We start from the raw sequence: 16,765 nt of genomic DNA, 5'->3' as shown, positions 1-16,765 counted from the left end.
CATTATTAGTAACAGTATCAGTTCAATGAATTCATACTATCTGAAACCTGGAAGAGGGAAAAAAGTTACATACCATCATCATGATTGCTGGAGTTGGAGAGCAAAGGAGAGTGAGAGAGAAGATGCCAACAAAGAACTGATTGTTATGAAAACCACCTACTTCCAATACGAAATAAACTAGTTTTAAATAAAAAGGTAGCATTTAGAAAATGGGTGTTTACTCTTTGATCTTTGCTACAGATTAAACACTGCATCTGTGTACCTCCCAAAGAAATTAAAAGCTAATCATTTCTTCTTTGTGGATAAATTTATGAACTTGATTCAAAACTGTTACTATCCTCAGCGGAATTTTCAAATAAACTTATCTTGGTTATAACTAGAAACAACAAAGTCAGAATTTGTGAGTTAAGACTCTAGACGTGACAGTTCCGGTTTATTTCCAGATGAAAGACATAATAGAAATAACTAAAATCTAAGTTTTCAGTAAAGAATCTATAACTAACTCTTTCTTAGAATTGTTACACATGGGTAAGTTATCTAATCGCATACTAGCTTACTATAATTAGGGCAAGTGGAAAACTTAGAGAAGTGTTTTTCTGATTAAGACACAAATATTCCACAAATATAACAGGGCAATAATTAACACAAGACATACAACTTTAATACCAGAATACAGTTAACTAATCTTCAGTCAGCTCCACTGATAAATGCTTTATCCTGGAGAACGGTTTCTCAGATACACCTTGAGGATGAACAAGTTTGGTACAGCAACAGATTACCCAGCTGATAGGCCTTTGATTACCAGAGAATTACAAAAAAGCAAAGTCTGTGGTTGCTGAGATCTCAAAATGTGAACCTACTCTTTTGTAATTTGTGCACACCTTCAGGGTAAATTTGTGCCAACGTCACTGAGCCTCTTAGTGTTAAATGTCCCACTGAAATTTTTAGGCTTCATTCCCCTGTGGGTGGGTATGATTTCTGCTGCCTTCTTTACATTTTGCTCCTATTAATGGGGCTTTCACACATTGCATTGAACACTGAAGACAGCTCTGTGTGACCCAGATTTTTCTCAAAATAAGTTGTGAGAACCTTCAAATACACTTTTATGCCCCTTTCCTGGCTGATCAGACTAAAATTAGACAATATTAAAATATATGTATTAATTCCACATTTGTGTACTGTTGAGATCACTACAGAAACTTTACTGCAAAGAGCTACTGTTTCTTGATTCTGCTGAATCAAGCAATGCTCATGAAACTCTCAGTATGCACTTCTGTAGTGTTATGAGAAAGTACCTGGAAAAGACATATTTTTATTTTGAGTTCCTATATTATTATATTTATTATTTATACTTGTGTAAAACAGTCTGAAGATGGTAGTGACAACCCTCAGAGAAAGTAACTTGCTGAACTGCAAAAAGCTAATCCTATGTGTCCTTGTTATGTATCATCTGATGTAAAACTGAAAGCTAAGATGAAATACAGTAACACAAATACTGTAGTTCAATATAGGTGACAGCACTTCAGAGAATGTATTATGCCCATTATGCCTGAACAGACACTACAGGGCAAAGGAGAACGCACAGAGGATGAAGTTATTACATTGTTGATATAGGAAGTACATTATTACAGTAGGAAAAAGCAGAAATATAATCAACTCCTCCCATTTTTTCAGCCCCTGGTTAAGAGAAGAAAATAATATCCTTCAAAACAGTCTTGAATATCAACTGTTATGCAGCCACTGTATTATTTCAGCTGCGAGATGAAAGAAAAATAATTTTTAAATTTTCTGATCAAAGGTCACAGCCTATTCCAAAATCTGGACGAAGCACACACCATCTGTTTTGCAATAGAAAACACCATTATTTTAATTACATCTTCTTGCTTTTAAAGAAAAAACAAAATAATCTCTCCAGCTCAGTACTCCACCAACAGAGTCAAGGGCACAACTCTGCATTTCACTTGGCCAAAGCTCTACAGAGCGTCAATGTGCACAAGAAGTTAAAATATCTGCTGAATGAAAGCTGACCGTTCTATCCTGGGCTTTTCTATGGAGCTTCTAAGTATAGTACTTAGGCAGGTGAAGACAGTGCCATTTTGGAGCCTACGAAGCAGTCTTTGCTTTGTGCACCAACAGAGCAGAAACACCACCTCTTAGCCCATTATTTTCTGTTAAAAAAAAAAAAAAGTAGTACAGAAAGCAAACGCTCTGTGCCAAAGTCCTGAGGTGACTAAAGAACCAAAATACTAGTGAACCTATTGATATACCATCAATAGTGATGCTTCTCTCCCATTGCTTGAAACTCTACATTCTATCTGTACCAACTCCCCTAAACCCTTATTCAGCAGTGAAACATTTTGAAAAGCATTTCTTGGCATCTTGCCCGTCAGCAGAAGAAAATTTGCATTTTTACAGCATTTCTGCCTGTCAGCACTAAAACATTCTAATGGGTTTTGCAGCTGTGCGGGGAGAATTGAGAAATGGTCAGCGGATTCTTATGGCAGACTGCTGGGAGACAAGTGCCTGAGGGTGCTGAGGCAGGAGAAACCACCTGACCTGACCAGTCTTTACACTCCCCACAAAATTCAAACAGCAGCTTTCACGTCCAATGAGCATGCCAAAACAAAGACCCTTCATGATCCACATGGGCTCTGTGTAGCAATGAACACTAAAATCCTTATTTTTTTGCTTGATCTTAACAAAAGAAGCAGCTTTCTGTAAGAACTCATTAAAGAGCAAAAGTACAGATAATTGCAACTTCAATTCCCATAAACTGTACCTAGTATATGGGTTTTAAGTCACAGACCTTTATGCTGCACCTACTGTATGCACCTTGAGAAAGCAAGCAAAAGCAAAATCAGAGAACCACTGCATCTCAGGTTTCTACTTGGAGGCAGGGACAGTAGTGTGTCTGACTTAAAGGCGCTTCTTCAAAGGAGGTTACCTAAATGTACAAGTAAGGGCCGGGGTGAGAGGTAGCAGTAACACTAGGAGATAGTGCATGCAACCTCTATGAGAGCTTCAAACTGAGGTGGCTGGCATTAGAGGATTGCAATACCAACAAGCTGTCATTCCTCAGGGGAGCCATCCACCACTTGGACACCCAGTTTCAAAGGGTAAATTAAGCTCAGGAATCCAAGTCCAAGTAAGGGGTTAAATGCACTCTCCCCTCTGCTAAAAGCACTCCTCCTCCATAGTATCTCTTGGTTGAACACTAACCCTACATATTTTCCCACAAAAGGCATCCCTTGACCAACCCAAGAAGAGCCTGTCTTGCTGCTTCAGTACACCTTATTAAAGTCTACTAATTGCTATTAGAAAAAAATAATCCTTCACAGGAGTAGAACAGCTTAAGTATTTTGATTTCAAGTGTAATAAAACTGAGATCACGTAAGCACATTCATTGGATTAACTATCTTATGACACAGTCTTCTGTTAATTACACCACAACATTTCTTAACTAATTAGCAAATTCTTCTCTTAGTTATACATAAAACTGTGGATTTGTTTGATATCTGCAGCACTGTGGCCAATACAGATTTATCCTCGAGATACTCTCTGTCTCCGAATATAGACTTGAGATAGTTCATCTAGGCAGGGAACATGCATGTGTGTAGGAGGGAGTCTGAAAAAGTTCCAAGGAATGGAGTTTATGCCACTTCCTAAACCACTGGGGGATAGGGCAAGACCACAAAAAGGCCTGTAAGGAAAAGCCCAAGGAAAGTGCAAGGACACTGTCAAAACCTCAAAAAGCCAAGCCTAAATGACAAGGTAAGCAAAGAGAGAAGGAAAATAAAGTTACAGATGTCGCCAAGGGGAAGGAAAGGAAATTAAAAAAACTGTAAAAATAAGAAAGCAATGAGGAAACATCTTTACTGCATGACAAAATCTTATCAGAGTGTAAACCAAGAGAAAACTATGTCCACATGAGCACTAACACCAACTACTTCATGTCAGAGTTTGTAGATAAAGTATTAACAATTTAACACACCACCATTCATTATTCAAAAAATTCACACTCCCACTGAATCTTCTTGAAATCTGTCTTGCTTCTCAGATTTGGAGTTAATGAGAGGAATGGTATTCCTCCACATTAGTGCCTGCCAGTGTCCTGCCCATGTGATACAGCCACAGAGCCTCTGCCCTTCTCCTACCATCAAGGTGTTACATCACTCAGTGCCTTAAAAAATGAAAACTTCACCCTTGTAAAGAGCAGATCTGTAGCTTGCATTATCACATTGTAGACAGCTAAATGCTACGTTGAAGGGTAAAGTATGAAAACATGAGGATCCTGAGGATCTGAGGTGAATTGAAATGAAGAAGGATGAGGTACATATTACAAAGCTCCTACTGAAAAAAGAAACAGTGTGACCCAATTCTGTTGAATTTAGAATAAGAAATTTATCTGGCATTGCTGTTTATTATCTAGAATGTCATATATACTATTAACCAAGAGACACTACATCATTTAGTTTTCTCTGTTCACTTCCATACTATAATTGAAGATCTACAGGATATGCTTATCGAAAAACCCACACAATTGCCTTGCCTATGTATTTCAAAGCTCATGCTTAATCTCTAGACATGAAAGGACAAGGACACCATCAGAAGAGAAACTTTTTTTAAACCCCAATTTGAGTTACCAAAAGTACTATTTTTCCCCTCAATCTTTCTCCGTAGTTTTGAGAAAGGACCAGGCAATTTTATTTTTATTTAATCGTTTTTTGCCCTTTAGATTTCTGCCCCCTCACCAGGAACATGCAAAGGTTGGGCTTGTTTTTATTTCTGTTCTTCTAAATATATCCATTGCAGTTTGGTGCCACAGTACTGCTATACGCACAATTTATACACAAAAAAATTTCCTACTGAGTTTGTTTCCTTAACAGCTTATTTGTTTATACATTCTTAATTCTGAGCTAATGTTTTCAAGATTCACTATCTATAAATGTTGTTAGAAAAAGTCTCCCAAATACAGTAACTCATGATAGTTTGCCTCCTATCAAGTGCCTGTTTCCTGACAGTCACTCCAAGCAACATACCTAAATGGCAGCTGGAGAAGTTCTGCACCCCAGTCTGTGGCAAGCAGTTTCCTTTGTTCAGCCACTGGGAAGTATCACAGCCTCTTTCCTTTGTTCTGCACCATATTTAAGTCTTGGGTAAATACCATTATCTTGATTTTCAAATTATTTAAATTTAACAGTTGAGGTATTTAGTCAGAGTCCTGTATAAAGCTGTAGCAGCCACACAAGCTCCTCATCAGCTGGGTTACATCTATTCAGCTCTTCTGAGGAGCAATCCAGTCACTGTTTGCCCATCTGTGAAACACATCAAAATATCCTAACATACCAACTTTACTGAACCTCTCAAAAGATCAACAAATATTGTATAAATAGCCACTGTCATATACATTAATTAGTTGGTGAGACATTTTTATTTTATTTCTACATTCAGCTTGTGACCATGCAAGTTCATACAAAACCTTTTTATAAGGCCTGAATATTGCAAATAAATATTACAGGAACATTTAGACGGTGGTTTTTTTAAATGACAAAATATATGTCATCTTTTTATTTCCTTCCACACAACCCCCAATCTTCTTACATGAGCACTTTGTAACTGCAAATAGCAACACTAATTTGGACTGAATAATCATGTATCAATACACAAGTGGGAATAAGATTTTTACCTTCTTTTCTCTTGGCCTATGCATCTTTCTAAAAGGCCCTGATTATCTTGGTATGATTTGGGATGGATAAACACGTTAGCTCACAGTTGTAGAAATCTATCAAGAATCAAAATATTATTTTTCCTCATAAATAAACATGATTTTTTGGTGTTAACAGTAATTTAATGAGAATCTTCTAAGAGCTTTCTTCCCCAGAATAGGAACAAAAGGATATTCTATGATGTTGACATTTACACAATCCAACAATCCATTAAGCTTAATTAATGCCCTTCCTGCCCAACAAGAACAAACAAAACTACTTTGCAAAACGAAGGAAAATTCAAGGTAAAACCTTCAGTCAGCAACTATTTGAAATCAGCACTGCAAATTCAGCAGATATAGTCAAGGTAGGAACAGCAATAAAAATCCACAGATGAAAAGAATAAAGGACTCAAAGTATCCATTCCCAAAGGACATTGCCAACACTGAAATTACAGGGGCAAGATTCTATGGAAATGTTCCAGGACACCTCAGGAGCACTAAGAAAGTTTTGACTATTGTCTGTTGCTTTTAGGTATCTATTTGTATTTGTTTCTTTTTTTGTGGTTTTTGTTTTTTTAAAAAAAGAGTAATTAAGTTTAGTTCATGTCAAATTGCATTTGGTTAAAATTGCATCTGTTAAAACTTGTTGCATCTAAGTTAAAACTTGGCGGGGGGAAAGGTAAAATTGATGAGTAAATTTCTGGCCAAGATGAAGAAAGTGATGTGACCAAAACTCATCCAAAATGGACACAAGCGATGTAGCTTGATAAAGTACTATTTATATTTCTAGTAAAAGAATGCTTTAGTCTGATATCCTTAGAACAAAACAAAATAAAACCAAAAAACCCTCACACTTTCAGATTTTAGTAGAAAGCATTGACTGAGTTATTGGCAATTACTCTGTACAGAGAACTATGGAATGTATGTACGGGGTCTGGCTGAGCCAGAATTGGTTTTCCCCTGTAGCAGCCCTCATGGGCTGTGTTTTATGCTGGGAGCTGGCAGGGTGTTGATAGCACACTGGTGTTGTGGCTACTGCTGAGTAGTGCTTACACAGCACCAAGGCTCTTTCTGACATTTCCCCCCCACAGTGGGACAGGGTGGGCAAGATCTTGGGAGGGGACACAACCAGGACAGCTGACCCGAACTGACCAAAGGGATATTCCATACCATATGATGTCTGCTCAGTATAAAGCTGGGAGAAAGGAGGAAGGCGGTGGGGTCACCCTTGGTCCTCCGAGGCAACCACTACGTGTATTGGAGCCCTGCTTCCTGAGAAGGCCCGACATCGCCTGTTAATGGGAAGTAGAGAATAAATCTGTTTTCTTTTTTTTTTTGCTTCCATGCGCAGACCTTTGCTTCACTTTGCTTATATTAAAACTGCTTTTGTTTTACCCACAAGGGTTGTTTTTTTTTTTCCTATCTTATTTTCTTTCCACTCTTTGCCCTGTTGAGGAAAAAAGGGGAAGAGGGGGGAAGTGATAGAGCGACTTGGTGGGTACCTGGCATTTAGCCAAGGTCAAACCACCACAGTATCTTAATAGCAACATCCTGACTCTCGAAAAAGCCCTGAAAACATCAAAATATCTTCAAGTATTAAAGTATATTTCTATCTGGAGCACTAGCATCTGCACATGTCCAGATCAGTACCTCTGACAATCACTCGGCTGCTCATCTCAGATATTTGAGTGACTCTTCTCAAAAGCAGCTTTGAGCACCTCATTGTTTTCTCCCCTTTAGTCAGTCCTGAACAACTCTCTTCACATGCAATAGATGAGTCACTAGGAAAAAGAATAGTTTGTCTGATGTCATACAGAGGTTACATCTCTACTGCTTTCCCATACCATTCCCCAAAGTTGCTATAGTGATGGACTGGTTCCAGGTTGTGACAGCTTGTCTTTGCCCCACACTGGAAGGTATTCAGGATATCTTTAAGGTGGCTCACACAAATCTATATAAAACATCAGATGGAGCAACTCATGGAGACTGTCACCATCCCAGTAATGCTGGCTGCATGCTTCAGAAGACACTTCAACTAGTCCAGCACTTCAGCCCCTATTGCCCAAAATACATCACTCCTAGCATCATCTAGTGTCTTTACTGAACCATAAATCTGTCCACTTTCCACCAGCATCCCTAATGAACTGCAAAACATGCACTGGCAAGTTGATACAAGTGACCCAAAAATGGGTGAAAAAAGTACTAGTACTTTTGACAGTGTTTGAACAGAAATCAAATGGCAGCTGCCCTCCTCATGCTGGTGGCACATTCATTATTTCTTTAAAGTTTTGTGCTTAGCTACAATGCTTATGCATATTCATATTTTGCTAAGCTATTGGCAAAATGTCATTTTTCTCCACTACTCAGCCAGCAGAAGCTGAGCTCTAAAATTTATTGATTTATTTATATAAAATTTATTTATTTAGCTGAGCTCTAAAATTTTTAACTAAAAACTTGCTTTCCCAACAGACTTTTTAAAGAAGTATTTTGGAAGATCAGTGAAGATCAATTAGCTATATACCTTCCAAATTGACAAAAGATACCAGATTATCATCTGTGGTCATACATATGAGTACAACATCTTTACTCCAAGAATTCCAAGCAGATCCAGAAAAACAGTAAAAAGTCAAAGCCAACACTTCTAATGTGCCACTAAATATCCATCAGACTTTTAGTCTGAGGCAAGATGAATCCTCCCCCTCATATCAGAAGACATGCAAATCACTGATGGCTCTTAGAAGAGTCATTTCAACACTTAGTATGTGAAGTAACCAGATTTAAACATACCAAATTATGATGCTGTCGGTCATGAAAACTCCCTCTGAGTTTTGGAAAGGACTGGACATTAGAGAACAAATGACAGATACGGAGCTGCATCTGGCAGATGCCAAGGCTGGTATTCGTGCATTATTTTTTTTGTTTTCCAGTCAGGTTGACAGGAAGCAAATTCATTACAGAAAAAAACTAAAACATAGCATGAAAAAACAGTAATGGTGATAAAATGGATCAGGTCCTCCAATGCATTTTTTCCTCTTGGTCAACACAATTGGATGTGGATAAATTGAATAAAGGAGGCAAACTCATACTTCCGTAATTAACAAAGGTCACAAATGGAGAGGTTCAGGTGCCCAACACACAAGAGTACTTTGTATTTAGATAACTGTGTGCATTACTCACAGACTGTGATGCTCTGATTAAGTAGAGACACATGGACATAGGGAGACCATATGAGAGATCACAGAGAGGAGCCTCTGGCTCCACCTATATCAGAATCCATGTATTAATACAAGAAAAACAAATCAGGAAGAAAATCTTCAGAATAACAGAGAAAATCCCGAACATTTCACCCAAATATATCTTCCTCAACATATACAGAGCATCTGAAAAAAACAGTCCTATCAAATGCCAACCATCAATTCTCCTCTGTGCCTCTCAGCAGGGCATTAGCATCAAGAACCACTGCTGTCTGACTACAACCTCAGTGCTGCAACTGGAAAAGTGTGCTGCATGTGACTGAAAAAGATAGTCATCTCTAGCTCACCCAGTCAAACAGCACCAACAGCTTCAGCATAATGCTTAGGTTTCAGTGCGCTCCACAACTGTTTTTTCTTAACTGTGGCACTGCCCTGGTGCTCTGGTAGGCGGACCCAGCTATGTACTCAGCAGATCACCAAAGGTAGGGTCTAGGATGTTACACTTGTACTCTTGAGGAGTATCAAATCATGTTAGCTGAGAAGACACTATTAGACACAAAACTCAACACATCTACTGTAAGGTGACAGGATAATAAGTACCTTTTTATATACCGCTCTGAGGGTGGAGAAGCAATTAAAAATAAATGGTGTTACTGGAACAGGTCCTTGCTAGGATCTGATCCAAAGTCAGCCCTGGCTGAACGAACAAGTCACCCTGAAATGGAGCATGAATTCAGACAGATTCTACTACAAATTCTAGCCACTTTTAATGCCTTTCCTACAAAGGAAAGGAAGAATTATTTATCAAGGAGCTTTATTAAGTTGGATCACTATTCTCACCATGCAGAATAAAAACCTCTCTGAAATGTCACAAAAAGTCTTCAAGATCATGAGAATAACCAGTAATTTTAGATTTAACAATCTGTTTAGAGCAGGCTTACAATCTGGTAAAGAAATGACTTTGGGAATCTTATGAGTCCTGTTGGGATGAAATAATTTCAGTTTTCTGAACACATTAAGTTAAAAAAAAAAAAAAAAGATTCAATCATAGAGAAACCCCAACAAACTACACAGGAGAAAGGCTACTCTAGCACATGAATTGTTCCTTTATCCCACCTACATTACTCAGGAACCTTAAAGTGACCGGAATTTGATCTCTACTAAGGTTGGAACATCTTCTCTGATGTGAGTTCACAAATTCTAAGTCATAAAAGGAGAAACACACATAAATATATAACTTCCAAGAATACAAACATGGCAATCTCTGTACTACATTCTAACCAATGCTTAGCATGACAGGAAAAGCTGCCTTAAGGACACTCTAAAGCACGCTGTCCTGAACTCCAACGGAAACCATTAGATTTAACTGAACAAAGAGTAGGAGAAAAAAGAATGGTTTGTACCTTTGGACAAAATGAGTTGAAGCCCAGACCTATTCGATACAATGTAATTAATGATGAACTATCTACTGACAGTAATGCAAACAGAAAAAGATCTAAACAGATCATGAGTTTTGGCACTCCTTTTTTAATTTGTGAAGACATTCTTTGTAGCTGAAAGTAAATGCAAAACAAACAAATTGACCCTTTTTTGTATCAGTGCAGGAACAGAGGAAGAAAAAAGAATTCTTACTCTGTACAGACACTGAGGCACTATTAATATGGTACCTTTTCCATTTATATACATTTTTAAAAATGAAAAATAAAAGGTAGGAAAGGTAGGTTCCTCTTGAGCAAGCTTGTTGAGTTACTGATGTCCCTCCCTGGCTCAGGTTGTTGAATGCCTTTGCAGGAGGTCCACCAGTTCTTTGTGGTGTCCAGCCATAGAAACTTTAATTATAAGGGTATTCCTTCTTTTGATGCAAAAATAAAAATTACTGCAAATAGGGATCATCCTAAAAATTGAGTGGTTTTATAGCTCATTCTCTCCATCACCCCAAAACAAGAGGACAACAGTCATCATAGAATCATTTAGGTTGGAAAAGACCTTTAAGATTATTGAGTCCAACCATTAACCTAGCCACCACTAAACCATGTCCCTAAGCACCACGTCTACACATCTTTTTGATACCTCCAGGAATAGTGATTCAGCCACTTCCCTGGGCAGCCTGTTCCAGTATTTGACAGCCCTTTCGGTGAACAAATTTTTCCTAATATCCAATCTAAACCTCCCCTGGAGCAACCTGAGGCCATTTCCTCTTGTACTATTCTTTTGTCACCTGGGAGAAGAGACCAACATGCACCTTGCTACAACCTCCTTTCAGGTAGTTGTAGAGCGCAATAAGGTCTTCCCTCAGCCTCCTTTTCTCCAGGCTAAACAACCCCAGTTCCCTCAGCTGCTCCTCACAAGACTTGTTCTCCAGACCCTTCACCAGCTTTGTTGCCCTTCTTTGGACACGTTCCAGCACCTCAATGTCTTTCTTGTAGTGAGGGGCCCAAAACTGAACACAGTAATCGAGGTGTGGCCTCACCAGTGCCGAGTACAGGGGTAAGATCACTTCCCTAGTCCTGCTGGCCACACTATTTCTGATACAAGCCAGCATGCTACTGGTCCCCTTGGCCACCTGGGCAGACTGCCAGCTCATATTCAGTCAACTGTCAGCCAACACCCCCAGGTCCTTTTCCACTGGGCCGCTTTCCAGCCCCTCTTCCCCAAGACTGTAGCGCTGCATGGAGTTGTTGTGACTCAAGTGCAGGACCCGGCACTTGGCCTTGTTGAACCTCATACAATTGGCCTCAGCCCATCAATCCAGCCTGTCCAGATCCCTCTGTAGTGCCTTTGTATCCTCAAGCAGATCAACACTCCCACCCAATTTGGTGACATCTGCAAACTTACTGAGGGTGCACTCGATCCCCTCGTCCATCATGTTGACAGAAGGAATTTTTATGCCAAGTGGCGTGTTTTGTAAATAGAAATCCTCAGTTGCTCTTTATCAGGCTTGTTTTCAAAATCTGAGCATCTTGTTCTGTGTAGACATTTAATTATTATGCTGTCATAGTTTGTTTATTAAGTAGAAATCAGTCAATATAAACCTTGCTATGTTCAGACCCACGCAGCACAGAGAAAATCTCCCCCACAATCAGCCAGGGGCAAAGCACTTCCAAGGTAAACCAATGTAAGCATGTGCTGCAGCATGCTAACTTAATAGTGCTGCAAAACCCTACTTGGTAAAGTAGCAGAGAGGAGTTGAAGGAAATATTTATCAAGCAACAGAAAAAAAATCAGTTGTGGGCACTCTCTCACAACCTGAGCATTAAGAAACATCTAACAAAACTGAAAGCAACACAAACAACACATAATAAATGAACAATATAAATAATTATACAACTAGATTTAATCTCTGGAACTCAGTGCTTTAGGGTACTGTTGAGATCTAAAGCTTAGCATTTCAACAGGAAGATTCAGCTCCTTTGCAGGATACCAAAATTATAGAGGATACACTTACCCAAAACAATCCAAACAATTTCCAAAGCAAACAAACACTGCCCAAGTATCACCACCTACTTCCTACAGTGCAGAGTTGGTCAAAGCCTCCCTACAATCACCAAGTCAACTAAACAGCTTTGCCACTCACATCATACCGAAAAGCAAATTCTTCCATCACAAATCCAAACACAAAAGAATAAGTGCCTTCATTATATATTACTCTGAGGACAAGAGAAATCATCAAAATAGCAAAATTGTGTCACTGGAACAGAATGCAAGACAGACTCCACCTTGAACACACACACACACACACACAAAAACTAAGAAAATCCTTCTATTATCATCAGAGAAAGGTGAAAATTGAAGAAAAAAAAAAATTCTCTCTTCCTTTTCCACCTTGCTGTTCCTTAGTCCCTCTCAAGAGACAGGGCCAAGCCCACAGCCAGAGGCAGGAGCTATGCCAGCTGCTACTACCGCTTCAATGGATGTTGGAAAAGCTGGTGAGACAAGGATAATGAAGGGTATGTGCAAGCTCTGTAGGAACCCTAATATGACTATCAGCAGCAACAAGAAGGAAAAAAGGCATATTGAACAGCTGAAGTTACTGGTAACACATTATTATTACCTTGGTTCAAATGCTTTGGATAATAGAGACCATCTCTTAATAGTTATAATTTCTTTCGTTTCCCAGATTGCCTTTTTTAGAGTTTACCAGCCAGTTTTAACAAAGCCAAGTAAGTTTTGACTGATGTTAAGTCAGAGGCTAGCCAAGATTTAGTCACAACAGATCAGCCATTAAAAAGTACTATTTTCAAATTACAATAATCTAATTTTGTAGATGCGGTGTCTAATGGACCCAGAGCAAGACAGGCAAAATTCCCAGGCTGCTAAGCATATCCTCTTAACCAGTCTTATCCATCAGGGCTGCCTAACAACATTAATGTGGGTGTCTCAAGAGAATTATTTGTATCCCATACCAAGCACAAACTGCAAAAACTCAACTTTTCACAATCATTTTTATTCCTTGTGTTGATCAGTTGACATTTCTTTTAATAGGAAGGGTCAAAAGACATTTGTATACCAGTCCAACATTCTGAAATCAAATTTTGTGGAATGAAGCCAAGAGTGTCCAGAACCCTCTGAAGTGAAAAGCTGCATCTTATCAGACCTGGTCCAGTCGTACAAAATAAAATAAAAAGTCTACTTTCAGTCAGCCAGTCTCTCCACATATAATACACAGTATGAAATTTATGTGGGAAGCATAAGTAAGTACAAACAGCATTATTTCATCTAAACCAATACAGTTAACCAGTCAGTAGAGTTCAGAATCTAGTTTCACTTCTGAAGACAGAATTTGTCTGCCTGATAAATTTTACAGACCTTCCCCCATCTCCCCCCAGCTCTTTATTTGAATTGTAACGTATATATCAGTAGGAGACACAGTAATTTTTACAGTGGTGCTTAGTAATTAATCCAATAAGTACATTTATTTGTTCTAATATTTGCTCTCAATTATTAGGATGGGGTTGTAAATTCTTTTAAATTACCTATTTGTATTTTTGGATTACAACATGCAAAGCAGGCTAAAAAAAAAATGTAAGTTTCATGTCAAAAGTCAAAACAATTAATTTCAGTAATTTCTTAGTTAAGTCCCAAATATTCAAGTTCCTCTTGAATATTCTACTCAATATTATTGAATAACAAGTTCCTCTGTGTAACAAACAAAATGGGAAACGCAGCCTACAGCAATCTGACTTCACATTGTGGCAGTCACAAATGACCTGTAAAACAAGATGCATTTCGGTTCTCAACCACAGGTTGAGTTTTTCAGCAAAAAGCTCAAAGCTTTACAAATAATAATTCATAATTTTAGTTTCAAATGTATTTTCATTTCTTTGGAAAACGCTATTTCCTATACATCCTTTTAGAAGGGTGGCAACAATCCCTTCAGCAATCAGTGAAGACATGCAAAAAAGCCTGCTTTTCCACTTCCCTGACTTGTTTTTGTTACAAAGTCCCCAAGAGAAACAAATATATCAGTAGAGGAAGTTTTTTTTTTTGGCAACATATGCAGTAAGTATTCCTTATGTAGTAAGAGTTTAAGGAATGATTAATAGAAAGGGAACCTCATGTTGAATTACAACAAGCAGATCAGAAAGGCTGCATTTCTACTCATGAACAACAATACAATCACAACAACAACAACAAAATTTACTGGAAAATATTGCTTACAACATACCTCAACGATTCCTCTCTCAGGCTACAAAAAACTCTAGACTTCTAAAAATGTCTTTTACTTTCTCTTCCTCTCTCTCTTTTAAAAAAATTCTCACTTGCTATTTTTTGGCACAAGCTCCAAAAATTTCTAGCCAAAGCACTATTCTAGACCACATCTCTATTTCAGACATATTTTTCTTTAAAATAAAAAGACAGAAATGAAATTGATTTTCAGAAGACAAAAACCTTTAACAAATTATCAGTGAGGTTCTTCTCAAATCAATAGCATCCTTTCCCTTGAAGCTTCTTCACAAATTCGATCAGTTAAAAACAAAAAAGAATTCTAGTATCACATATGTAAACTTGCATTTGACAATTATTTCATCTAAAAAAAGAAAAGAAAAGGACCATCTATTAGCATTCTGTCTCAGCACAAGCTGCAAACGTAAGCGCCTGTTCCTGGATTTCAGTGAAAGTACTCGCACAGCAGAAATATAAGAATTCAATAATTCTTGTCTTACTTATTAAAAGTGCTTACCCCAAGTACTAAATAGATGCCAGAGGCAGCAATTGATCTTACAGCACTTCAGTTAAGTCTGCAATATATTTAACGCATAAAGGAGCCCAGTTTCATCACATAGAGAAGGATTCAATGTTAGCAGGTAGCAGCTGCCAGCACTTTGATACTGTTATTAGAAATGGTTTAGGCAGTTCATACACACAGCATTGATGTGCCTTCTGGTACAGGCATTAGTAGCTACATCACGCACTTGAATCACTCTGTGAAAGGTACCTTAAAATAGAGCTGGGGTCCGAGATCACTTTTATCATTGTAAATGCAGAGCAGTTCCATTGACCCTTATTTTTAAAGTCAATGTGCTGTATTTACTCCCAGGCTCCTCTAACACAGTCCAGGAGAGGCAAGAGAGAAACACACCAACCGACAAAAAACTGAGCAAAGATGAGTATTATTTGGAAAGGCAAATTAGTGCAACCCATACAAAAAGACAAAATAAATTAATGTCTTACACATGGAAAAACTAATATCCCGGTTTTCCATAGCACCGTACATCGCTCCCATTCTGAACTTTTTAATGTTTGAAGAATACAGAGTGAAGAAGATTAAGGTCTTCCTTGGCTAGGCCTATGCAGCTACCCAGAACAAAATGGGAGCCATTAATTGATAAAACTAAGAGGAAAACATGGTGCAGCAGTTGTTGCATGTGTTGAAGTTGTGTGCAGCACCTTGCAGCCAATGAGCAGAAAAACTTTCCCCTCATCTGACCTAGTTCTGTCAAAGATTCACACATGGAGATAGTGGGTGTAGAGGTGACACATGCAGTATCTTTAAAGATTTTAGAAGGCAACAACTCACACTGAAGAATACCTAAGACCCTGATGGGAAAAGAAAAGCTAGCTGAACTCCAGAAAATTCAGACAAGATATGAGAAGGCTGCCCAGAACTGTAGGCATACAAGAAAATGAACAGACTAGGGCCAAGCCATTTTACAAAAACAAAACAATGCTGGAAAAAACGTGCCAGAAGGATGGTCAGTTTCAGGACAAAGTTACATGATGCTGCAGGTATGTCCTATTTCAAACCAGCTACAAATTTAAAGAATCCTTTTTTTTTTTTTTTTTTTTTAAAGCAGCATGTAAAAATTTTGTAAAAATCCAGTATGGTTGCAAATACATAATCCAGTTTGCTGGATTGTGGATTGCTGGTGACTGCACTGCGACAGGTGCAGCATAGAAAGGCACTGTCCCCAAAGAGTTTTCACACAAAGTTAACAAAGAATAGCAGAAATAAGGTAAAAAGGCTCAAAGAAACATTAATTTTCCATTAGATTATTCTAAAAAAATAAATACTAATTATCTCCAACTCACTGTATACCCAGCCATCGGTAGCTGGGTAGATCCTGTACAAACAGCGGCACAGGTTGCCCGGGAAAGCTGTGGAGTCCATCCTTGGAGCTATGCAAAGCCTGACTGTGTGCACCCCTGAGCAAACTGCTGTAGCTGACCCTGCTCTGAACAGGGGAACGGACTGGAGGATTCCCAGAGGCCCCTTCCCACTCCAGCAATTCCCTGATGAGATTAGAATGGATTTCTGAGAAGTTATTTAAGGATAACTGTTTTTCCACAAAATGAATCAGAGAGGGTGCCCTATACACAAGTTAAAGCCTTGGAAAAAGCAGCATACAACTGTGAATGAAGTCTA

General features: G+C 38.5%; 1 protein-coding gene across 1 annotated transcript in view; it reads right to left on the bottom strand.

Annotated features, from left to right (window-relative positions):
- The window catches only part of PLD5 (phospholipase D family member 5), a 187,067-nt gene that overhangs the window by 94,295 nt on the left and 76,007 nt on the right, over positions 1 to 16,765 (bottom strand). The window lies entirely within an intron of this gene.

The sequence above is a fragment of the Strix aluco genome, chromosome 3 (assembly GCF_031877795.1).
Source record: "Strix aluco isolate bStrAlu1 chromosome 3, bStrAlu1.hap1, whole genome shotgun sequence".
In the NCBI taxonomy this organism is placed as follows: Eukaryota; Metazoa; Chordata; class Aves; order Strigiformes; family Strigidae; genus Strix; species Strix aluco.
The sequence above is the reverse complement of the archived record's forward strand: the minus strand, read 5'-3'. Positions and strand labels throughout refer to the sequence as shown.